The sequence below is a fragment of the Canis lupus genome, chromosome 6 (genome assembly GCF_048164855.1).
Source record: "Canis lupus baileyi chromosome 6, mCanLup2.hap1, whole genome shotgun sequence".
In the NCBI taxonomy this organism is placed as follows: Eukaryota; Metazoa; Chordata; class Mammalia; order Carnivora; family Canidae; genus Canis; species Canis lupus.
The window spans coordinates 14,542,846-14,569,346 of NC_132843.1; the positions used below are offsets into that span (position 1 = coordinate 14,542,846).

Consider the following 26,501-nt stretch of genomic DNA (forward strand, 5'->3'; position numbering starts at 1 on the left):
CAACTAGTTTATAAGCATCAGAGAAGAATTGGAAAGCATCATCACAACTGCTGATCAATCCCAGGATCTTTACCACAAACTGGTGGATTTCCATGATTCTTTTTTATTTTTTTTACCAATGTAAATCTTAGTTATTATGACACATTATTGCACAGTCCAGTACAAAAAAAAACAGTTCAAAGTGGACTGCTCTAGGGATGCTAGAGTGGCTCAGTTGGTTAAGTGTCTACCTTCGGTGTAGGTCATGATCCTGGGGTCCTGGGATCGAGCCTCATATCGGGCTCTGTGCTCAGTGGGGAGCCTGCTTCTATCTCTCCCTCAATCCTTTCCCTGCCCTCACTCATGCTCTCTCACTCTGCTCTCTCAAATAAATAAATAAAATCTTTAAAAAAAAAGTAGACTTCTCTAATTGAAGCAGGGAGTGGCATCAAACAGTATGCCCTCTCTGCACTACTTTTGTTCCTAAATGGGCTCCATGGAATGCCTAGAGTTCTGAATAGCATAATTTCTAAATCACTATTCTAGACATCACTAAAGGATGTTTGTGCAAGCTACCCGCTGAAGAAGAGTATGAGAAAGGGCATCAAGATGTCTCAGCATAACTAGAATGCTTGAGGTCTGTGTTTGGTCAGTTATTTTAAGAATACACTTGATTGGTATTGGCTATACTTAGCACACTTACCCCCTTCCTACCCCAAGCAACTACTGAGAAGGAGTTCCACTGGGCTCTGTGATCACCAAGACCTTAGTCTTCCATTATATTAATTTTACATATCTTTACAAACATCCTCAAAATTTTTTTTCTTAAATCTACTGTTGAAATGTGACTTTGATTTCTGATAAAGTTAGAGTACATCCATTATGATCTATCTCTCTGAATACAACTAAAAACTCTCAACAAAATACACAAAAACAATGACACAAGGACTCTTAAAAGTAAACAAAATCAGGCAGTTAGTGGAGTGGAGTCAAAACTTGAAGAAGCAACACATTTAAGAATGAGTGTTCCATTTTTTTCCCCTCTTTTGGTTTGTGGCTTTGCCCCATGGGCAGGCCCTGCATGCAGAACTGCTCAGCAGCAATGATAGGAGCAGGTAAAACTCTAAAAAGAAATCTCACTTTTCTGCACAAAGAACTGGGTAAAAGGGCCTCTGTGAGGCAGAGGGCATAGGAGGAAACCTGGAAGGAAGTGAGGTCAAGAAGAGGCTGCCCTAATGTATAGTGTAAGAAACTATACCAGTCCCTAGTCTACTCTTGAGCTGTATATGCATAGGACAGATCCAAAGTTGCCTAGCAAAAGCTTTGAGAATTGAATTAAGAATCAAACCATCAACCAGGTCTCAGGGAAAAAAGGGAATCCACCAACACAGTCAGTGCTGCTCTATGTCTTTATTACCTTGAGGGGTAGGTGATGAAGGCATCATAGCCAAAGAGGAACACAGCAATGAGGCCCAGTACTCCTGCAATGATTATGGAACGATTTCCTCCCTCAACAAGGACAACAATGGAGGTGATGAGGTAGAGGGTGGCTGCAATAAGGGTTCGGAAGAAATCAATCCAAGACCAGTATTGTATCTTGGAGGCTAGGTCACACATGTAGATGACAAAGAAGATCTCAGCAAGGATCATCTCAACTACTGACAGAGAGGAGTATGCTGGTGTTGAGAGGCTGAACCAGATTAGAATCACCAGGCACAATATCATCTCAGCACACAGGAGTGTTCCTTTTCTGGAGCATAAGAAGTTGGTGAAGACAGTCCAGCAGCCACGGGCTGAGAGGTGCTCAGCCTCCACCATGATGAGGCCTGGAGTTCCTGGAGGCACATAGGATCTGCAGGCTTGATGGAGGGTTCCAGAATGCTGCACACCCAGCCGTTTTGCCTTCTGTCTAAAAAGTGGTTTTAAAAACTTGCAATCTGAAGTTGACTTGGTTGACTACCTGCTAAAACAGTAATTATGATGATTATGATAATAATAATAATAATAAAATACCTTAGAGGTTTTTAACAGGATTCATATCTACACAACTTAATATTCTTAAAGTCCAGAATACAATCCAAAATTACCTGATAAACAACCAAAAAATGTGGCCGATTCTTTTTATTTATTTATTTATTTATTTATTTATTTATTTATTTATTTATTTATTTATTCAGGGAGAGAGAGAGAGGCAAAGACACAGGCAGAGGGAGAAGCAGGATCCATGCAGGGAGCCTGACGTGGGACTTGTATCACACTCCAGGCTGCAGGAGGCGCTAAACTGCTGCACCACCGGGGCTGCCCAAAATGTGGCCAATTCTTAAGGGAAAAGATAATGAATAGGTGCAAACCCTAAGGTGACACAGATGCTGAAATTATAAGACAAAGACTTTAAAAAAATAGATTGTAATAATAATAAGCTCCATAAGGTAAATATATATTAAATAAAATATATAGAAATATAAAAGCACTCAGCAAAAAAAATTAAATTCTAGAAAAAGAATGAAATCATTTTAAAGCATACAATCTGTGAAATTTAAATTTTGCTGGCTGACCTCAATAGCAGAATGAAGATGACAGAGGAAAGGGTCAGTGAACTTGACGCTAGATTAATAGAAATCATTCAGTCTGAAGGACGAAGAGGAAAATACATTGGAAAAAAAATGAATAGAACTTCAGAGAGTCAAGGAACTATATCAAAGGTCTAACATTTATAACAACGGAGTCCTATAAATAAATTGATGCAGAAAAAGAATTTGAGGAAACAATGGCTGAAAAGTTCCTCAATTTGATGAGAGACATTAACTTGCATATTCAAGAAGTTTAGTGATCATAAAACAGAATAAACTCAAAGAAAACCACACCCAGACACATTATAATCTAACTACTGAAAACTAAATGTAAAGAAAAAAATCTTAAAGGTAGCTAAGGAAAAATGACAAATATAGGAGAACAATGATGTTAATGATGATGGACTGCTCTTCAGAAACCATGAAGGCCAAAAGACAGTAGAACAGCATTTTTAAAATGATAGTAAATAATGTTAACCCAGCATTCTATACCCAGCAAAACTATCCTTCAAGAATAAAGGAGACATAAATCTTTATGTCTTTATTCTCAGATGAAGACAATCTAAAAGAACCCATGGCCAACTAAAAGAAATGATACAGAAAGCTCTTCAGACTGAAGGAAAACAATACCAGATGAAACCTAGAAATTTAAGAATGAAAGAAGAATAAAAACAGTAATATCTGGGTAAATAGTGAATCCTTTTTTTAAAGTTCCTCAAAATATATGTAACTATTATTTTTTGATATATTTTTTAAGTAGGCTCCACACCCACCATGGGGCTTGAACTCATGACCCTGAGATCAAGAATTGTGCACTATCCTAACTGAGCCAATCAGGAACCCCCAAAATACGTATAATTATTGAAGGGAAAAATTTCACATTGTCTGATAAGGTTTTAAATGCATGTTAATTTAGAGGCACTTGGGTGGCTTGGTCAGTTAATCATCCAATTCTTGATTTTGTCTCAGGTCATGATCTCAGTGCTGTGGGATGGAGCCTAGAGTTAGGCTCCATACTCAGCAGCAAGTCTGCTAGAGATTCTCTTTCTCCCTCTTTCTCTGTCCCTCCCCTGCTTATGTGTTCCCCTTCTCTCTCTCAGATCTTTAAAAAAAAAAAAAATAATGCCTGTTAATGTAAAACACATGAAAAAAAAAGTAAAACACATGACAACTATAACATAAGGGGAGAGAGTAAGGGATTTATGTGGTTATGGTTAAATTATGTAAATTTCTACATATTACTTAAAAATTACTGTATTATCAAGAACAGTGGGGGGATCCCTGGGTGGCTCAGCAGTTTAGCGCCTGCCTTCGGCCCAGGGTGTGGTCCTGGAGTCCCGGGATCGAGTCCCATGTCAGGCTCCCTGCATGGAGCCTGCTTCTCCCTCTACCTGTGTCTCTGCCTCTCTATCTCTGTCTGCATCTCTCATGAATAAATAAAGAAAATTTAAAAAAAAAGAAAGAAAACAGTGGCTCTCAATTTGCAGTAGTTTTGCCCATCAGGGGACAAATGGCATCATAGAGACAGCCATAACTGTGGGAAAGGGTGTAACTGCATCTAGTGGATAGAAGTCAGAAATGTTGCTAATCATCCTACAATGCATGGAGTAGTTGTCCAGAATAAAGAATTATCTAGTCCAAAATACCAATAGTTTTGATGTAGAGAAACTCTTCCATAGAAAAATACAGCATAATGCTAAAACTATTTAACTATCCAAAAGAAGGCAAGAAAGAAGGGAAAGGGGAACAAAAAAATATGGAGCAAAATAATAGACCTAAAACCAAACACATGGATTATAATTATGTTAAATAATTATATTAAATCTATATGGTAAACACACCAATTAAAAGATCAAAATGGTCATATAAGAATTAAAAAATCTGGGCAACCCGGGAGGCTCAGCGGTTTGGCGCCTGCCTTCAGCCCAGGGCGTAATTCTGGAGTCTCGGGATCGAGTCCCACATCAGGCTCCCTGCATGGAGCCTGCTTCTCCCTCTGCCTGTGTTTCTGCCTCTCTGTGTGTGTGTGTCTCTCATGAATAAATAAATAAAATCTTTAAAAAAAAAAGAATTAAAAAATCTACATGCTCTTCTCAAGAAACATAGTTTAAATACAAGAACAGATTAAAAATAAAAGGATGGAAAAGACATATTATGTAAACAATAATCAAAAGGAAGCCAAAGTGGCTTAAAAATATTTTATTTATTTATTCATGAGAGACACAGAGAGAGAGGCAGAGACATAGGCAGAGGGAGCAGCAGGATCCTTGCAGAGAGCCTGATGTGGGACTCTATTCCAGGACCCCGGGATCACACCCTGAGCCAAAGGCAGACACTCAACCATTGAGCCACCCGGGCACCCCCAGAGTGGCTATTTTTTTAAAAAAAGATTTTATGAAAAAAAAAAGATTTTATGTATTATTATTTGAGAGATAGAGAGTGAGAGAGACCATGAACTGGGGGAGGGGCAGAGAGAGAGAGAGAAGCAGACTCCCCGCTAAGCAAGGAGCCTAATGCAAGTCTCCATCCCATTATCCTGAGATCATGACCTGAGCTAAAGGTGCACTCTTAACCACCTGAGTCACTCTGGTACCCCTAGAGTGGCTATTTTAATATCTAATTAAGATTCAGAACAAAGAATATTGTTAGGACAAAAAAAGGACATTAGAGATTTATAATATGGTCACTTACCAAGAACAATCCTAATTGGGTACACACCTAATAATGAGACTTTACATAAAATACATGAAGCAGGGCCTCCTGGGTGGCTCAGTCCATTGAGTGTCTGCCCTCGGCTCAGGTCATGATCCCTAAGCCTCAGGATCAAGCCCCAAGAGAGGCTCCCTGCTCAGCAGGGAGTCTGCTTCTCCCTCTCATTCTCCCTCTGCCTTTACCTCTGCTTGTGCCCTCAAGTGCACACACTTTCTCTCTCTCTCTCTCTCTCTCTCTCTCTGTCACATGCTCTCTTTCTCAAATAAATAAAATCTTTAAAAAATAAAATAAAATACATGAAGCAAAAAAAAATCTTGACAAATTTAAATAAATTAAAATAACACAAAGTATATTAATTGACAATAAGAAAATATTATAAATCAACAACAAAAAGATAATTCTTTTAGTTTTGCATATAGTTGCCAAATTGTTTAGTCACCAGTTGCTGAAAAACTTTTTTTTCACCACTGAGTTCTTTGACAACTCTGTCAAAATCAATTTAGTTTGTATAAAACTAAATCCTGTTTTATTCAATGGTTCTGTATGTTTATCCTTTTCTAGTACTACACTGTCTTGACAACCATAAATGTATAGTAAGTTTGAATCAAGTAGTGTAGGTGTTTTCCCATTTCAAAGTTGTTTGGCTATTGTAGGTCCTTTGCTTATTTATGAAATTTTAGAATTGACTTGTTAATTTCTGCAAAATACTCTGCTGAGATTTCAATGGAGATTACATTAAAACTATAGATTAATTTGGGGAGAATTGATATTCTAAAAAGCCTTCCAATTCATGAATATAATATACTCTCCATTTATTTAGGTTGTCTTTTATTTCTTATATCAATAATTTATAATTTTTAGCATATGTAGATTATACTTAAATATTTCATATTATTTTTTAATATTTCATATTCTTATACTATCACATAATTATCTGTTTTTTAAGATTTTATTTATTTACTTGAGAGAGATAGAGAATGTGAGCATTAGCAGAGGGGAGGGACAGAGGGAGAGGAACAAACAGACTCCTCTCTGAGCAGTGAGCCCAACATGGGCCTCAATTCCAAGACCCTGAGATTGCAACTAAGCTGAAGTCAGATGCTTAACCAACTGAGCAACCCAGGCATCCCACTATCGTATAGTTTTCACATTTCACTTTCTAATAGTTTTTGCTACTTTATAGAAGTAGAATTGATGTTTATATATTGACCTTGAATCTTAAGACTTTCCTGAAGTCACTTATTAGTTCCAGTAGCTGTTATATATTATTTAAGATTTTCTATTTGTTGTCAGTCAACAGAGAGAGATTTATTTCTTTTCAATCTGTATTTATAATATTTCTTTTTCTTGTCTAATTGCACTGGGTTGGCCCTCTAGTGTAGTGTTAGCTAAAAACAGTGAGGGTGGACATCCTTCTCTTATGCCTGATCATAAAGAAAAGCATTCAGTCTTTCACTGTTAGGTTAGTTATAGGTGTTTCCTAATAAAATGGGGAAGTTACTTTTTATTCTTAGTTTCATAAGCTTTCTAAAAATTCAAGTATAGATTTTTTTTTCTGTGTCTCTTGAGATGATTGTGTGGTTTTTCTTTTGTATTCTGTTGGTATGGTAAATTACAGAGATTTTTAAATGTTAAACTAGCATTCTATTCCTTGGATAAACCCCAAATCTATTGTGAAGTGTTTTCCTTTCTATATATTGCTCGATTCATTTGCTAAAATTTTAAAAGTGTGGAGCCTGATGTGAGACTTGATCCCACAACCATGAAATCATGACCTGTGCCAAAATCCAGTCAGATGCTTAACTGACTGAGCTATCCAGGCACCCCCTACTTTTCCCTAGATTCTTAAGCTAAAAGCTATTGATTTTTAGACCTTTTTTTTTTTTTTCTAATATAGGCATTTCTTCTGTAAATTTCCCTTTAAGTACTGGTTACATTCCACAAATTTTTATATGCTCTATTTTCATTCAGTTCAAAATATTTTCTAACTCCTCTTGAACTTTCCTCTTTGGCACCTGGTTTATTTAGAAATGTGTTGTTTAATTTACAAATATTTGAGGATTTTCCTGATACCTTTCTATTGTTTTCTTGTTTAATTTTGTTCTGTTACATAACATACCGTGTATGTGACTTTTTTCTCCAATTGACTTTTTCTACTGTAGTAAAAGATACATAATATGAAATCTACCATTTTAATCATTTTAAACTGTACAATTCAGTGGCTTTCCACATCCTCACAATGCAGTGTAACTATAACCACATCTATTTCTAGAACTTTTTTATTATTTCAGGTAGAAACTCTGCACTTTTTGAGCAAAAAGTCTTCTTTACCCCCAACCCCTCACAATTGTATTTTACTTCGTCTCTATGAATTTCCCTGTTCTTGTAGAGTTTTAATTCTTTAAATTCGTTAAGATCTGCTTTATGGTCCAGACTTTGGTCTATCTTAGTAAATATTCCCATGTGCATTTGAAAAAAATATGTAGGGCAGCCCAGGTGGCTCAGCGGTTTAGCGTGGCCTTCAGCCCAGGGCCTGATCCTGGAGACTTGGGATCGAGTCCCACCTCAGACTCCCTGCATGGAGCCTGCTTCTCCCTCTGCCTGTGTCTCTGTCACTGTGTGTGTGTGTGTGTGTGTGTGTGTTTCTCATTAATAAATAAAATCTTAAAAAAGAAAGAAAAAAATATGTGTTCTGCCAATGGTAGAATATTTTATACAAGTAAATATGATCAAGTTGATTGAAAGTATTGTTCTTTCATACTCTATTGGCTTTTTTTTATTAAATTGTTCTATTGATTTCTGAGAAAGAAGTACTGATGACTTCATGTATAAATGTGGGTTTCCCCTGTTGATCTATTCATTTTTGCTTCATATATTTTAAAGCCCTATTGTTAGGTTCACATACATTTAGGATTGTTACATCTTTTTGATGTTACCCATTTATAATTATGTAATGTCTCTCTTTATCCATGCTAATACTTCTTTTTACAATATTTTTCAAGATAAGCTCTCCAGATTTGTAAACTGGAACTACTCCATCTCACACTCTCCAGTCACATACCTTAATCTAATTTTGCCAGATAACTATGCAGTTTACGAGTTTCTAAAAAGAGAACTGTTTGGCTTACAGAACAAGTTGAAAACTGTGTAGTGACTGAAATATATGCCCTCCAAATACAAAGCAATCTTACATTAGCAAAAGAGAAAAATTTTAGAGAGCATTCTATGATGGTTATTTGAAATAATAGCTTCAATGAACTGAAATTCTGTATGGAACACTTTATTTTTTTCATCCATTTTGGGACTTCTAGCCTGTTTCCTTGTCCTGTTTTTCCCCAAAACTAGTGTTCAAGTAAACATCAGAAGGACTGAGCATCAGAGTGACCCCTAATGCCAGAGTATACACACTCCCACTCCCTAAATGCCAACCTAAATTCCTGAGGGAGCTAGGATTGACTTGATATCTATTTCTGGATCTCAAAATAGTGGAGAGTTTTGTTAGGTTGTTTTTAGTCCTAACAAGGCAACATTGGCCATCGTAGCTTGCTGTGTCAATGGTAAAGGAAATAGTATCCTCTTGTCACCTATACATGACTGTTATTTCCCCAGGATGGGACTTTTAAAACAATCACTACAAACCAGAAAACAACTCTTACTGCCTAGAGAAAGGGGAAACTATCTTTGTTGTGATTTGGTAGAAAAGTTAAATGATTAAAATGGGGAGTATCCTTCTGAATCTAAGATTTTTCACCTGGAATATGAGAATTATGATAGTGCCTACATCAGCTGTTGCTGTGAGAAACAAATAAGATAATTGATAGGAAATAATTTAATAAATTGTAAACCTTTAATATTAGTTGTTAATACTGCTTTTATAATACCAACAAGATTTATCACCTTAATAATTTAGTTTTAGCTGGGGAAGATGATGACTTTAATTAGGTTGTATTTCTTTTCTTTTCTTTTTTCTTTTTTTTCCTTTTTTTTTTTTTTTTTTTTGCTTGTATTTCTTTCAAGTTCCTTTTTTGCTTTGTGGAGAGAAAGAGTTGGCATTTCAGCAAATTTTTTCTTTCAGTTTTATTGACATATAATTGATATGCAGCACTATGTATGTGTAAGCATATAGAATAATGATTTGACTTACATGTATTGCAAGTAAATACTTTTTTAAGATTTAAAAAATATTTTATTTAAATTCAATTTACCAACATATAACACCCAGTGTTCATCTCATCATGTACCCTCCTTAGTGCCAGTTACCCCATCCCCCTACCCTCCTCCCTGCCTTTGTTTGTTTCCCAGAGTTAGAAGTCTATTATGGTTTGTCTTCCTCTCTAATTTTTCCCTACTCAGTTCCCCTCCTTTCCTTTTTAATCCCTTTCACTCTTATATTCCACATTTGAGTGAAACCATATCATGATTATCTTTCTATATTTTTAAGATTTATTTGTTTATTTGAGAGAGAGTGCACCAGTCGAAGAGGCAGAGGGAAAGGGAGAGAGAATCTAAAGCAGTCTTAGCGCTGAGTGTGGAGCCCAGTGTGGGGCTCAGTCTCACAACCCTGAGATCAGGACCTGAGCCAAAACCAAGAGTCCCATATTTAATCAACTGGGCCACCCAGGCACCCTACAAGAAAATTATGTTTAAATGTCCTTTCTCCTTTATATTAATTCCTCTGCTTTCTATTTTCAACAAGATGATTCAACCTGTCCATACTATTTTCTGTTTCAGATAAGGCCAGATGGAACATAGTCTTACTGTGCAATCCAGCTTTTTAGTCTACGTAAAGCTTAGTATTTTTTTTAATTGAAGTATAATTGACATACAATATCCCATTAATTTCAGGTGTACAACATAGTGATTCAATATTTTTATACATTGCAAAATGATCACCATGAATGGTTATTATCCATCACCATACAAAAGTATTGAAATAGTATTGACTATATTCCCTATGCTGTATATTACATCCCCATGACTTCCTTATTTTATTACTGGAAGTTTGTAACTTTTAACCCTCTTCACCTATTTTACCCTGCAAAGTATAGTTGTTGGTGGTGTTGTTTTAAGATTTGTTTGAGAGAAAGAGAGAGAAGAAATGTGCTAGTGGACATGGGAGAAGGGCAAAAGGAGAGGGAGAGAGAATCCTTAAGCAGACTCCTTGCTGAGCACTGAGTTCCACATGGGGCTTAATCCCAGGAACCTGAGATCATGACCTGACCTGAAATCAAGAGTATGTCATTTAATCAACTGAGGCACTTGGGTGCCCCCTTGCAAAGCATAGTTTTGAAGTCTGTACTTATAGTATATGTGGTTTTTGAAATATGTAAGGTTGACAAAAAGAATTAAAGTACAAAAAATTACATTTTAAAATAATTTTATTTAGCACAAATTATAATGAATTGCTTACACTGTTCAGAATAATTTAAGGATTTTAGTGGGTTCAACATCATGTTTTTGAACACCATGTATTGACATGAACTCTGTTCATAGAAGCTATAAGAAACACTATTGAAAGGATAATCTAAAAAAACTTTTTTAACTCATGATGAGACTGGGTGTTATATATGTGAGTGATAACTAAATTTTACTCCTCAAACCAACATTACACTACATGTTGATTAACTCAAAATTAAATTAAAAAATAAAATAAAAATTCAAATAAATATAACCTTAAAAAATATAGTTACAAAACTAAAAATAATTTTTTAAAAAGTTCTCCAAATCAGCTTGCCTATTTTGAATTAATTTTGATTGGGATTTTCTTTGCAAATTTGAAGTGTAAAATTTTTTCAATTATTTGTCTCAACTGCTTGTACTCTAAATAAACTGGAGTTTTATGCATTTTTCATTGAACAGGCAATTGGGAAAGGAAAAATGCATTTATGATGACCAAAAATTGGCATTTGTGAAAGATAAAAATGCAATTATTTATAAGTGGATTGTTCATTTCATTATTCTGTTTCTCACTATTGATATGTAATGATCAGATTTCTAAATAGAAGCATTCCAAAATATTAAAAATTTAAATCTAAGTATTTAAAAAATTTTTTCATAGAGATGAATTTTCTTTTTCACTAAGATATATTATTTATTTTAAAACTTTATAAATTATAAAAAAAACCTTTATAAATTACATGGAATAAAATTTCAGAAAGGTGATGGGTGAATGTAATAACAGTTAATATTTATAATTTTAATGAATATTTGTTATATTTATCAATGTTTATTAGGCCCCTACTATGTGCCTTCTGTATTTCTAGACTTTTATCTTATTATTTCATTTTAATTATTATAACCTTCTGACATATCTCCATTTTATAGATAAAGACATTAAGCCTCAGAATAGGAGTTAATGTATACATGTCAGGAAGTCAGTAGATGACAGAAACATAATTTGAACAAGGTCTCTGACTTCATAGTCTGTGAATTTGCATGTGTTAAGTGTATTTGTGTATGTGTGTCTGTCTTAATATACAAGTAAAGACTCTGTACTATTTTCAGTTGTATTAAAAGAGGAAACAAAAAATTTTCCTTTCTCTAGTATCTAGTATGAAGAACTAAATATTTATATAATTTTTAAGGGTTTTCAAAAACATATGTTGTGTATAATTACATCACATATCTCATGAGTATATTTATGTATTTATGTTTTTATAGTTCTTTTGCCTCCTTGAAGGAATATTCTTATCTGATAAAAAGAAAGTATGGTATCCTCTAACATTATAAATATATGAAATAATTTGAAAATCCAAACCATTTGAGTGGCTGAGAAATCAAGTTTAGACATGCTGTAAAACATCTTAAATAACTCACAAAGAGCAGTTTTAAATATCTTCATTTTTAAAAAAGATTTTACTTATTTGAAAGGGAGAGAGAGTACATGCCTGTGAAGGGAGGAGGGGCAGAAGGAGAGGGAGAGCAGACTTCCGGCTGAGCAGGGAGCCTACACGGGACTCAATCCTAGGACTCGAAAATCATGTCCTGAGCTGAAGGCAGATGCTTAACTGACTGAGTCACCCAGGTGCCCCTAAATATCTCCATTTTTGAAAAAATTTTAATGGATTTTAATTTTTTTAGAACTGTTGTAGGTTCAGCAAAACTGAGTGGAAAGTAGAGAAAGTTTCCATATACCCCTGCCTCTAAAATGCAAAGGCTCTTCTACTTAACATCCCATACCTAAGTGGCACATTTTTTATAGTGGATGAACCAACAGTGACGCATCATTATCATCCAAAGTCCATAATTTACAGTAGGGTTTAGTCTTGGTGTCTTTTTTTTTTTTTAATATTTATTTATTTATTTATTTATTTATTTATTTATTTATTTATTTATTTATGATAGTCACACACAGAGAGAGAGGCAGAGACACAGGCAGAGGGACAGGCAGAGGGAGAAGCAGGCTCCATGCACTGGGAGCCTGACGCGGGACTCGATCCTGGCTCTCCAGGATCGCGCCCTGGGCCAAAGGCAGGCGCTAAATCGCTGCGCCACCCAGGGATCCCTAGTCTTGGTGTCTTACATGCTATGGGTATGGACAAATGTTTAATGACATGTATTTACCATAATAGTGTCATGCAGAGTAGTTTCATTGCCCTCAAAATCCTCTGTGCTGTGCCTATTCATGCCTTTCCCCCCATAACCACTGAATCATTGACATTTTTACTGTCTCCATAGTTTTGCCTTTTCCAGAGTGTCATATGGCTGGAATCATGTAATGTATAGCCTTTTGGATTGTCTTCTTTCTCTTAGTAATATGTACTTAATCTTCCTCCATATCTTTCCACAGCTTAATAGCTCTTTTCTTTTAAAAATTTTTAAAGATTTTATTTATCTATTAGAGACACAGAGAGACAGAGAGAGGCAGAGACACAGGCAGAGGGAGAAGCAGGCTCCATGCAGGGAGCCCGACGAGGGACTCGATCCTGAGTCTCCAGGATCACGCCTTGGGCTGAAGGCCACGCTAAACCGCTGAGCCACCAGGGCTGCCCTCTTTTTGTTTTTTTTTTTTTTTAGATTTTATTTATTTATTTATTTATTTATTTGAGAACGGGGGGAGGGAGAACCAGTGCATGTGCATGCTTCATGGGTGTGGTGGGAGGGACAAAAGAGGAGAGAGATTGGAAGAGGGAAAGAATCCCAAGCCCAGAGCCTCATGTGGGACTTGATCTCACCACCCTGAGCTGGAACCAAGAGTGGGACACTTAACAGGCTGAGCCACCCAGGTGCCCCATGTAGCTCTCTTTTTTTTTTTTTTTTTAAGTGCTCATTAATATTCCATTGTCTGCATGTGCTACAGCTTATCTATTCACCCTCTAAAAGACATTTGGCTGCTTCCAAGTTTTGACAATTACACATAAATCTGGTATAAACATCTACATTCAGGTTTTTGTTTGGACATTGGTTTTCAACTCCTTTGGGTAAACACCAAGGAATACAATTACTGGATTATATGTTAAGGGTTTGTTTAATTTTATAAGAAATTGCCAAATTGTCTTCATCAGCAGTGAATGGGAGACTCTTTTGATCTATATATATATTTTTAAAGATTTTTTCCCATTTATTCATGAAAGACAGAGAGAGAGGCAGAGACCCAGGCAGAGGGAAAAGCCGGCTCCCTGCAGGGAGCCCGATGTGGGACTCAATTCCAGGACCCCGGGATCACGTCCTGAGCCTAAGGCAGACGCTCAACCACTGAGCCACTCAGGCATTCCTTGATCTATATTCTTATCAGCATTTGATGTTGTCAGTGTTTCACATTTCTGCCATTCTTACAGGTATGTGGTGGTATCTCATCATTTCTTCAGTTTTCAGCTTCCTAATGACGTGCTGCTGGGCATCTTTTCATATACTTATTTGCCAGCTGTGTATCTTCTTTGGTGAGGTGTCTGGGTCTTTTGCTCACTTTTTAATTATATTGTTCACTTTCTTACTGTTGAGCTTCAAGACTTCTTCGTATACTTTGGATAAGAGTTCTTTATCAGATATTGTGCAAAGCATTTGCAAATATTTTCTCCCATTCTGTGACATGTATGCTCATTCTGTTGTCATTGTATTTTTCAGAGTTGAAGTTTTTAATTTCAATGAGGCCCAGCTTGTTAATTATTCATTTCATGGATCATGCCTTCGGCGCTGTATCTAAAAACTCAACACCATATCAAGATCATGCATTTTCTCTTATGTTCTCTTCTAGGAATTTTATAATTATCGTTACACATTTTATATTTACATGAGATCTTTTTGAGTTCATTTTTGTTTAGGGTGTAAGGTTTGTCCAGATTTATTTTTGTGTATGTATGTTCAGTACCATTTGTTGAAAAGACTCTCATTGCTCCATTTTATTGCTTTTGCTCCCTTGTCAAAGATCTGTTGACTATATTTAGTTAGGTAAGTCTGTTTCTGGGCTTTCTATTCTGTTCCATCAATCCATTTGTCTATTCTTCTACCAATACTAAACTACCTAATTATATTAGCTCTTTAGTAAGTTTTGATTAGTGTTTTAGATCACTCGCACTCAATGTAACTATTGTTATTTTAGGACTTAAATGTGCCATTTTATTTTTTGTTTTGTGTTTATTGTCTTTTTTGCTTTTCTGTGTGTTCTTTTTTTTTTTTTTTTTGCTTTCTAATGGCTTTCTAATGGGTTACCTGAACAATTTTTATAATTCCATTTTTACATATGTATGGTATATTTGCATATATCTCTTTGTATAGATTTTTAGTGATCAGTGGCTCAGTGGTTGAGCATCTGCCTTCAGCTCAGGTCATGATCCTGAGGTCCTGGGATTGAGTTCCACATCGGGCTCCCCGTGGGGAGCCTGCTTCTCCCTCTGCCTGTATCTCTGCCTCTCTCTGTGTCTCTAATGAATAAATAAAATCTTAAAAAACAAAAAACAAAAAACAAAAAAACAAAGAGGGACGCCTGGGTGGCTTAGCAGTTGAGCGTCTGCCTTCAGCTCAGGGCATGATCAGTTCCAGGATGGAGTCCCGCATCGGGCTCCCCTCGGGGAGCCTGCTTCTCCCTTTGCCTGTGTCGCTGCCTCTCTCTCTCTCTCTCTCTCTCTCTGTCTCTCATGAATAAATAAATAAATATTTTTTTTAAAAATTAAAGTTTCAGTGATCATTCTAGTTATTATGTACAACTTATATACGTACAACTTATCAGTTTACTGTGTTGACAATTTACCAGTTAAAGAAACTGTGCTTGTCTTTATATCCCTTTATCCTCCCATTGTTAATGTAATAGTCTTAAATATTTCTTTTTGCATTTAAAACGCCACCAGGCATTGAGATATCATCCAGGTAGGTGACCAAATCAGAGGAGACTTTAAAAGATACAGATGATAAAACATTAGGAGACCACATTCCCACTGGTCTGTTGCCTATGAGGGCTCTTGGGTGCTGAAAGTGGTCTTGTACCAACATCTAGCAAGAAAACAGGGATCTCTGTCTTACAACTGCAAGAAACAGAATTCTGCCAACAATTTGAATGATCTTGAAAGAACTCCAAGCCTCAGATGAGAAGCACAGCCCCAGTCAATACCGCACCTCATTTCTCCCTGTGGAGGCCCAGAACAGAGGAACCACCAAACCTGTACCAGGACTCCTGACCCATGGGAACTGTGAGATAAATTTAGTGTTGCTTTAAACTTCTACATTTGGCAGTCTATTACACAGCAATAGAAAACTAATATATAGTTATTGCTTTTGAGATGGGGCAGTTGAGACTAGAGCAGCTTTGAGTCTCTGGCTAATTTTGTCCCATTACTAAGGCAAAACCTTTCTGGCCAATATTCTGCTAATTATGCAAATTTCCACTCTGGATACAGAACAGGAACTATTTCCATCAATGGACTAACTCCAGGGATTATTTCTTTCAAGGCATTTCATTGTTCTTTTCCCAGCTGCACGTAGTTTCTTCACATATAAATGTTAATCAGTACTCAGCTGAAGACTCCAGGAGGCAATCTCTTCAGTCTCTGGACTTCTCTTTGTAGCTCCAGTACTTTTCCTTGTGGACAACAGGCATCCTAGTTTCCCAAGACTTCTGGGTCAGGGAGAGAAGCGGGTCCTGCCTCCATTCCTTCTACTAGAACAATGGCCTGGAAACTCCCTCTGGGTAAGTTGGGACAACCATAGGTGTCATTTTACTTATTTTCCACCTTGCCTCAGTTATTGCCCTTTGATACCTATGTATAATATCTTGAAAGCATCATTTCTTATATTTTATCTGGTTATACAGTTGGTGCAGGTGAGAGGGTAAATCTGGTTCCTGTTACTCCATCTTAGCTGAAAAGCAGAATTCTAATGCTACACTTTTAAATCTTAACATATTTAATTCTAATGCTACACTTTTTTAAAAAAAGATTTTATTTATTTATTCATGAGAGACACAGAGAGAGAGGCAGAGACACAGGCCGAGGGAGAAGCAGGGTCCATGCAGGGAGCCCGATGCGGGACTCGATCCCGGGTCTCCAGGATCACGCCCTGGGCTGAAGGCGGCGCTAAACCGCTGAGCCACCCAGGCTCCCCCAATGCTACACTTTTAAATCTTAATGTATTTGCTCATAGTATTCTGTCTTCAAGATCACCCAGTTTGTGAATTCCTTCTCATTATCCCCAGGACAGGTCAATGTTACCTTCTCTGTAGAACCTAATCCCAGTATCCAGGAAAGAATAACTATTCCCTCCTTTGTGCTCTTATAGGCCTTAATGTATCATGTTTCTGCTTTGAGATGCATCAGATTATATCCCAACTACTTGATTAGGTGTCTGACTTTTGGGATGTGAAAGGAAATAGTTTTCATTGGATCAACATTGCCCGAATCCCAACAAATCAGACCCATGCTAGGGTAGAGGTTACAATGATGAAAAGATATGTTCCATTAAGGAATTCATAGCCTACAGAGCAGCCATGATTAAGCCCATAAGCAATCCCAATGCCAGAAGAGAGCAGTATGTACAAGATGCTATGTGCTGTGTGTAGGAAGAAACATCACAAAACAGAGGAGTCCACCCAAGCATCACAGGAGCATTATTCTTCCATCTAAAACTTGAAGGGTAGGTAGGAATCTATAGATAGAAGGCTAATTAAAAAGAAACTACACGGAATTATTGATGGGTCAAAATATAGGGAGATGTGGAAAACATGGTGTGTTTGGGTAAGTGCAAATAGTTTTAGCATTTGTAAATGTTTAGGAAAAATAAACCAAATCCACTTTATCCCTCAATATTTATTGAGTACCTATTCTGTTCCATGCTGTGCTAGATACTTGGGCTGTAATGATGACCACAAAGAGATCCAATCCCCTGTTCCTATGTAGCTAATTGCCAATATCAAGTGCTGTATTGTCTGATACGGAATGTAAAGTAGAATAAAGTAGCATCCAATTATCTTAGCAAGGAAGGCCAAGTAGTTCTTAAGATGCAAACACATGAGGGGTGCCTGGGTGGCTCAGTGGGTTAAGTGTCTTCCGTCAGCTCAGATCATGATTCCAGGGGCCTGGGATAGAACACTGAATCGGGCTCCCTGATCCATGGGGAACTTGCTTCTCCCTCTCCTCCCCTCTTGTGCTCTCTGTCACTATCTCTGTCTCTCTCAAATAAATAAATAAAATATTTTTAAAAAGATGTAAACATGTGAAGAGAACTTCCTAGGTTGAATTTTCAGCACACTGTTAGCCCACTTCTCATCACTCATGGCCTAGGCATCTGCCCTGTGCTCAGGCAATGCAAGCAAATGTTAATATTAGCTTCATCAGACGTAAGAATGAAGGGCAGAAGGAAGAAAAGAGGAAGGAAGGCAAGTCATCTGCCTCCAGAGGCAATTAAAAACATTTTTTCCCCTACGCTTGGTTTTCATATGTATTATCCATGCTACTCTTATTAGTCCATGATGTTTAGCTCAGTTGAATACTGGCCTAGAGTGGTATTGAAAAGACTATGTTTCACATTGCTGACTTTCTCTTCTATCTATAGAGATCTGTATTCACAAAAAGTGGGTTTCTCATGGGAAGTTATTTGCAATTTTGTTAAACAACATGGCTTAGTGAAGCTAAAACAAACAAATATAGAAGAATAAGGGACTGGGGTGGGCATATTTAGGGATGGGGAACCTGTTGGACCTTGTTACTAACGAATTACTCTTTTCTGAGCATTGCACGTGTGTGTCAAATAGATCTCAAGAGGAGTATATCATTTTTAAAAGGAGGAGAGAGAGAAGAGTTTGATAGTCTTTCTGCTCTGATCTCATTGAGATGCCTTTTTTTTTTTTTTTTTTTGGTCTAATTCTTCCTCAAAAGGGCAGAATCCAGGCCTGATGCAGTGTGAGAGAAGGGGTTAGTCTGTTCTATAAACTGTTAGAGAGATTTAAAAAATAGGCAATCTAATTGACTCATACATGGCTCACAGCCATATAAATGCTTGCAAAATTGCTTCTTGCGCAGCAATAGTGACCACAGAGAAGCAGAAGTAAAATGGAAGCAAGTGAGATGAGAGCTCTTAGGAAATCTTTAACAGGACTTTAAAACTCTTGTTAAACCTTTTGTTTAACTTTGTGCAGAACCATCCTTTGGAAAACTAAATGCACTTCAATCGAGCATACCGCAAGTTGAAATTCACATACTTTGCCTACAAAATAATACCTCCTGGTGTTAAAGTTTGTTTCCACAAATACATTTGCCTTTCAGAACCAACTGCTGCAGAGAAACGATTTTTTTTTTTTTCACGAAGAACTGTGACTACATGGTTACTAGGAGATTTGTAATCTGCTTTAAACATGTTACTAAAATAGAAGTTGACATAACTACTGAATTTGCTGTTTATGCTTAATCAAAGGCACTGCTAAAATAAAATATATTTGGATGTTTCTTTAAGCCATCAGCAACATACACATGCACATATATGACTCTCTATAGTCATTTTTTTATTGAAGTATATAATCTTATATTAATTTCAGGTGTAAACATACCTGTATTCACTTTTTTTGTATTCACTTTTTTAAAAGATTATTTATTCATGAGAGACACACCTGTATTCACTTTTAGCAAAAATGTTCTTGTCTTCTTCAACACTGTCTTTATATTGATTGGCTTTATCTGTGATTATTATTATTTCCTCCTTCTGCCATGTGCTCTGCTGGAAGTTGCCTCATACCATCACTCAGCATCATTTGTTATTTCCTTGTCAATCCTACTACAAAAGGTCTTTCATCTGTGCTTTACTTTTACTAATTAATTAAATGTAATCAGCTAAAATACAATTCATTTGTAGTTTTAATCTCTAAATTGGTTGGTTGGTCACCAGCTTGGAAGTAGGAAATTATTTCCCTCTGTGTAAGACTTCATCCTAAAAGCCTATGTTGTCATAATGATAACAATATAGTTACTCAACATGTTCTTTGTTACAAACATTTATCTCCAGAGTTACCAAAGACATTTTTCAGGCAACCACTTGAATTTTTAAACTAATTTTCTGATTTGTTTCATTACTCTCCTGTTAGTTTTTATCAATTCCTAGAACTTTGTATCATCATCTTAAGTCAAAATGAAAAGCTGAACCTCCTTTAGAAATTAAACTAAGAGCTGAGATTCATTATTAAAATAATTTTTTTTTTGCTTCTGGTGATTTAGTTATGAAAAACTTAAAAACATTTTGTGTATGTATGTATATGACTTACTAGACTATGACACCAGCTAATAAAAAGTTCGAGCCATTCTAAAGGAATAGAAGTTTTACTTAAGTATTTGATTTCTTGGGGCACATGGGTGGCTCAGTCGATGGAGGTCCAACTCTTGATTTCTCTTTAGGTCATGACCCCAGGATCATGAGATTGAGCCCCGCATAAGGCTCTGTGCTCAGTGCAGAGTCTGCTTGAGATTCTCTCTTTCTTCCTTTGCCCCTTCCTTGGCTTGTGCACACTTGTACTCTCTCCCTCTGTCTCAGATAAATAAATTTTTAAAAATGAGAAGGAGAGGGGAGGGAGAGAGAGAGAGAGAGAGCAAGAGAGAGTGAGCATGAGTTGGGGGGTGGTGGGGGAGACTCCCTGATGAGCAGGGAGCCTGTCTTGGGGCTCCATCCCAGGACCCTGGGATCATGACCTGAGCCAAAGGCAGATGCTTAACTGACTGAGCCACTCAGGCACCCAAGAAATAAAATCATTTAAAAAAGTATTTGATTTCTTGTTATGCAAACATTAAAATTATATACATTCACACACAAATCAGGAGAAAAAAATACTATTCCTCAATATACTCTATTCCCAATTTTGAAGATAGATATAGATGTTCTTTTAGGAGAAATCTCTTTGAGGTTCAGTTTTATTGAGAATGCATTGAAAAGTCATAATTTTTCAACTGGCAACACTGAAATTTCCAATTCATTTAGGTCTCTGAAGAGAGATTAGATATCTGATCTAATGTTGAATTTACCACTCCTGAATTGAAATTCACCACTTGCTTATGTGGTATCTACTATTTTTTTTATATCTCTAGAGTTATAGAGAAGGCAATGATGATTCATTATGATTAGAATAATTTCTGGCATATATGAAATAAATGTGGAAACATGGAAAAAATGGAAAAAGAGAGACAGAAAGGAATGAATCTTTTAAAAGAGGTTAAGGGCCCAGATCCTATCAAGTTTCTGCTCTGCCCTCAGAAAATTCACTCTCTATTCTATACCATAGCTAGTTCCAATCATTTGAGATTTCCTATGGGTCTCAGGAGATATTTTGAACATTTTTTAAATAAAAAATCTCAAGTATTCTCATAGAATTTAGGGAGTACAATTAAAATATGTGGAAAAACGGAAGCTGTAACTTTCAAATCACCACCAGGATATGTTCTGTCCTCTTTCTCCTACTCCTTGTGGCTACTCATGGAAGCAGAGGTCAACTAAAGTTTTGGGAAAATACTGCACTTCTTAACCCAAAGAAGGCGGTGGGAGCAGAGCCATAGGTCATAGCATTAGCTACTTCCACCAAAGTTTTGATCCTTCCTTTCGGAGAACCAACAGTTAAAGACACTTATTTCCAGCCCACCTAGAAGAAAAGTAAATGTGAATAAATTTAACTCCTACATTGCTGTCCTTTTACCTTCCAAATCACTGGCTGCTTAGCAGAATCATGTTTTCTCCTTCACTTCCAGGTTTATATATATGGGCCTCACTTTTCTCTGAAACAGAAAGGCTGTCACTTAAGTGCTGGAGGGTAAGCCCTTTACCTGTGTTGACAGAACTCCACGGAGCAGACCAGGCAATGAATGGGCTTGTTGCTAGGATACCAGGCAGTTTCCAGGGCAGCAGCCCATTGCTGTTTGCTATTCTCTTAACTAACTAGCACTACACCTGTTCCTTAAGAAATAGCTTATTTTCCTTCATTATAAAGCAAACACCGAGTAGGAAATACCATAGCTGCATATCTGCAACTTCTCTGTAGCTTTCTAGAAGGAATAGAATACACCATATATAATTTGATTTGTGGAAGGGGAATTCACATACCCATACAATATCTAAGTCTTCATATGTAATAAAATGTTTATGTGATTGTTTGAATCATTTTTATATTTATAGTCCACCATGTGCCACAGAGGATATGAGGCAACAAAGCACATTCTTTTGAAGCCACCCCAAGATCTATTCTGTAAGTGCATATGGGGTGACTGTCTTTTTTATGATGGCTTTGTTCACCATTTCTCCCCTACTATTTGCATATAATTGCCTCAAAATTGATACCACTGATGTCTATGATTGTTAACCAGGACTGGAACTAGGTTACCTATGCACAAAAATTAAGGAGGCCCCCATTTTCAAGGGCATGCAAGTACTCTGCTGCCAACATCTACACAGAGGTGGTAAATATCTGAGGTGGTAAATATCTGAGTCAAGCGTGCCAAGATCTGTGTCCAGAGCAAGTCTCATTCTATTGATGAAATTAATAGAATTCCAAGAGTTCTTAATCTCTCAGTTCAGTTTCACACCCTCCTTCATTGTGTCCCCAGTACCGTAAGACTAAAGCATAAGTCTGCGGCAACTGGGCTGGAGAACAATTTAATTGACAGACACTACCTTATTCAGAACTATCCCACTCTTCCAACACTGACTGTCCAAGGAGGATACTTGGTTCTTCATGTAAAGAGATTTCTAAAGCCCAAACACTGCTCCTTAAAACATGCATACATATTCACTTTGGATTCTAGGTGAATAAGGTTCAGGTTCAAGATGAAATTTTAACAGCACATAATTTCTGTTCTTTGGAAAGCATGTTCCCCTGATACCATATCGCCATAATGCAGTATTAAAAGCTATTATTAGTATATCTGTTGGATAACTGAGAGTGTGACACAGTTGACGAGATTATGTAACCAAGCACAATGAATTGCAAAGATACAATGACTCACTATAGCTATAAAACCACTTCATAGAGAATGATCATTCTTCTGCTCTCAAAGGGTCTCTGCAGTGCCTAAAAATAGTTTGAAGGGCTTCCCTCCTTGCCCAGTAAGTTTATCTTTCAAATGTTTTATTCTGGAGGTTCTCTTAGCTTTTTTATACTCTGCTTCAATCAGACACAAGACTTGCCTAAAGGCATCTGGACCCTTCTGCTAGTTCAAGTAAGAGATCCCACATATGGCAGGTATAGAAAAGGGAATAAACCTTTCTTATGATTCAGGTTTACCCATCTGAGTAGTTAATGCCACTCCATCTGATTTGGACTGGATCCAAGATTCTTTCTTGCTCCACCCACTTTAGTTGCTTTCTTGAACATGACCACCCAAGTCCATGGCATTGTAAGTCAGGTTCTCATTATCTCTTGCCTATTCTTACTGCCTTTAGTTTGTCTCATTCAGATGCAACCAACATAATGATCGGATTGCCTCCCCCTTCTTGAAAACATGAAATGATTCCCTAGTACAGAGGTCAACAAAGTACAGCTCGTGAATCAAATCTGGCTGCCTGTTTTTGTACAGTATGAGATCTAAGAATGGTTTTTACATGTGAATATTTGTAATGCATTTGTTTAGAGCACACTAACTTTGAACCCCAATTAAGCAAAATGTGATCCCCAAAAGAATTTTTACTGTATTACAAAAAGTACTCTATTATTATTACCATTATTATAGTTATCATTATATTTGAATTTCACTGTGAAAACTTGTTTTCTCTCTTGTTGTATAAGTACTTACACAATACCCTTGATTTTGGCATTTGGCCTGCAAAGCCTAAAGTATTTCCTATCTGGATCTTTATAGAAAAAGGTTGTTGACCTGTGCCTTAGCACATTTAGAGTAATTCTCAGTCCTGTAACCTGAGGCTCAAAACCCCTTTTATAATCTCACCCTTGACCCCAACCTATACTTCCACTGATCTATTTATTGTTCTACATTTTCCTGCCCATTTTCTTTGTTCTGCTCTCTTTCCCTGCCATGTCCTTCTCCTTCCATCTCTTGATACTAAAGCCAACCCCTTTCTATGAAATCTTTAGAGATTTCCACTGTTTGTGTATTATCTGTTCTTGTGTTTGACAATATAGCTCAGGCATAATCAGTCCTTAGCTAATTAGGGTAACAAGACTACACATGTGTTGGGGGCAAGAGTAAAGGAGGAGATAATATAGGCTGTCACAGTCAGAATAGATAGGGTAAGCTTACTTGCTTGCAATTATATCTGATGTACAGTGAGCACTTTATTACTTGCCTTTCCAGGAGCCATTCACGCATCTTTTAAGCACTGTCTGAGTTCCAGGTCACACGATCTGAGAGTAGCTCTGACCTCAGTCTATAGCGAAGTACATGACTTTGGCTTAAGCCAATTAGTGCATTACATCTCCTTTGCCAAAGTGGTCAGGGTGCACATATGACCTGGGCTGTTCTGGAGTGAATCTTGAGACCTTTGCTTGGAATACTTGGAAATACAAAGTGGAAATATGTAGCCCCATGCAACCATCTTGCAACCAGGATGGGAGAAGCCATCTGAAAATGGAATCAGAATAAAGGAAGAGGAACCAAATTGGAGAGAGAAAAACAGAAAATAAATAACATCATTTGGTCCTTTATATCCCACCACATCTGAAACTAGAGCTAACTATGGACTTTAAGGTTAGCTAGCCATTTAATATTTTTTTTGAAAACTAGTTTGGGTGTTTCTGACATTGGAAACCATAAAATCCTGATAAAAGAACACATTGATTAGTCTGTAAATGTCTTTCAAAAGTATGACAAGAATACAAATACCCTTGTCTGCAAGAGAGCATACCAGGACATCATGCTGGCTGCTGGCTGCTGGCTGTGGTGCTTAGTGCTTCCATTCTTTTGTTATTATCATTCTCTTCTCCACTAAGCAAACTTGCAACATCATACAAGAGGTTACAAAATAAATTCACTCAAAAAAATTTATTCATGAGTAACACAGAGAGAGGTAGAGGCATAGGCAGAGGGAGAAGCAGGCTTCCTGTGGGGGGCCTGATGTGGGACTCAATCCCAGGACCCTAGGATCACTACTTAAGCCAAAGGCAGACATTCAACCACTGAGCCACTCAGGTGCCCTTAAATTCACTTTTTAAAATCCAAATCCAAATGAATCATTTGATGCCCCCCTACGAAGTTCAAGACCACATTTACCTACACGTAATTGGAAAGGAAAGTGTTATTAGGTTGACATAATGTAGCAAGCATTGTAGTTCATAACAATATATAAAAGTTTTCACTGATTCATCATCATTTTATGTTTTGCGGTTTATTTATTTATTTTTTTTGGGGGGGTGCTAGCAAAGGAGGAGAACCAGAGGGGAAAGGAGGGGGAGAGAGAATCTGAAGCAGGTTCCACGCCAAGTGTGGAGCCAGACAACGGGCTTGATCTCATGACCCTGAGACCATGAGCTGAGCCAAAACCAAGAGTCGGAAGGACACTCAACCAACTGAGCCACCCAGGATCACCCATTTTATACTTTTAAATATAGACATACACATATATGTCTGTATATGTCCATCTATATTACTATGTTTGATCTCAAACTGGTTTCATCCATTGCCAACTTATTGAAAATTAATTATATTGTATAGAACTGGCCATGTAGGTGGAACATGGGAATAATAGGAAATTGCCCTTAAAACTAGAACTTGTTCTTCTAGCCATGATGGAATAACAGAGGCTAGATTTACCCTCCCACCTCAAGCAGCTTGGATACAATTTGTTTTCAGACATTGGGCAATTAGGCAGCACAGGACAGCACATAAGGGAGATAAGGGGACAAATGAGGAGAGAGCCCAACAATACCCCAGCTCTAGGCAGCAATTCAGGGAAGAGGAACACAAACAAAATCCAATAGTCTCATTGGGTTGAGGAGCCAGAGCTGCTAACATTTATGGGCAAAGCATCAGAAGAGAGAGAGCTACACTGGGGGGGGAGAGTCATAATTCTCAGAAATTTGCTGAGAAGTCCTTTTGAGTTTTAGTCTCAGTGTGGGGGAACTACTGAGGCCGAGGAAAGAAACACAGGAATGGGACAGGAGAAAAAACCCCTATAGGGTTATTCTCACAGGGCTGAGGATAGTTCAGGTTTCCACTGGTGCCGGGTGCAGTTCTCAGAATGGTAGTGTCTCAGGAGTGAGGTTACATTAGCGCTGGACTCAAAGCTGTTTTGATGAAGCAGATCAATGGGTACTTGAGGCTGGGGGTAGAAGTGGGAGATTTACTGCAAATGGGCACACAAGGAAATTTTTTGGAGTGGAAGAAAGGTTGTAAAATTAGATTGTAGTGATGACTACACAATTGCAAACATTTACTAAATACCATTCAAATGAGCGAGTTTAATGGGTGGTGCATTTTATCACATAGTAATTATATCTCAGTAGAGCTGTTAACAACCAACCAACCAAATACACTCTGTGGATACCCCTGTATCACTGAAATCATCTTCAGAAATCTTTTATAACTTGTCCTGTGACTTGACTCCATTTGACTAAATTCATCAAAGATAAGGACTGCAATTCATATACCTTTGTAACTTTTCCTTTTCCAGTAATTAGCTGGGTTTCCTGCACATAAAAAATGTTTGATACATATTTATTGAGTGTTTTAGGACATGTTCTTTTTGCTTCCTGGATTTCTAGTTTGGCTCTTTCTTTCTAACATAACTGCATTCCATATTTTACTACCACAAATACTAGAGATATAAAGCATACTGCTGTTTGCCCTTAAATACATTTTTTTTTACATGGTTCTACTATAAAGGCCTGTTATTGAT

General features: G+C 37.1%; 1 pseudogene; it reads right to left on the reverse strand.

Annotated features, from left to right (window-relative positions):
* Positions 1–1,374: 1,374 nt before the first annotated feature.
* LOC140635040 (proteolipid protein 2 pseudogene) lies at positions 1,375–21,492 on the reverse strand (annotated as a pseudogene).
* Between the last annotated feature and the right edge of the window lie 5,009 nt (positions 21,493–26,501).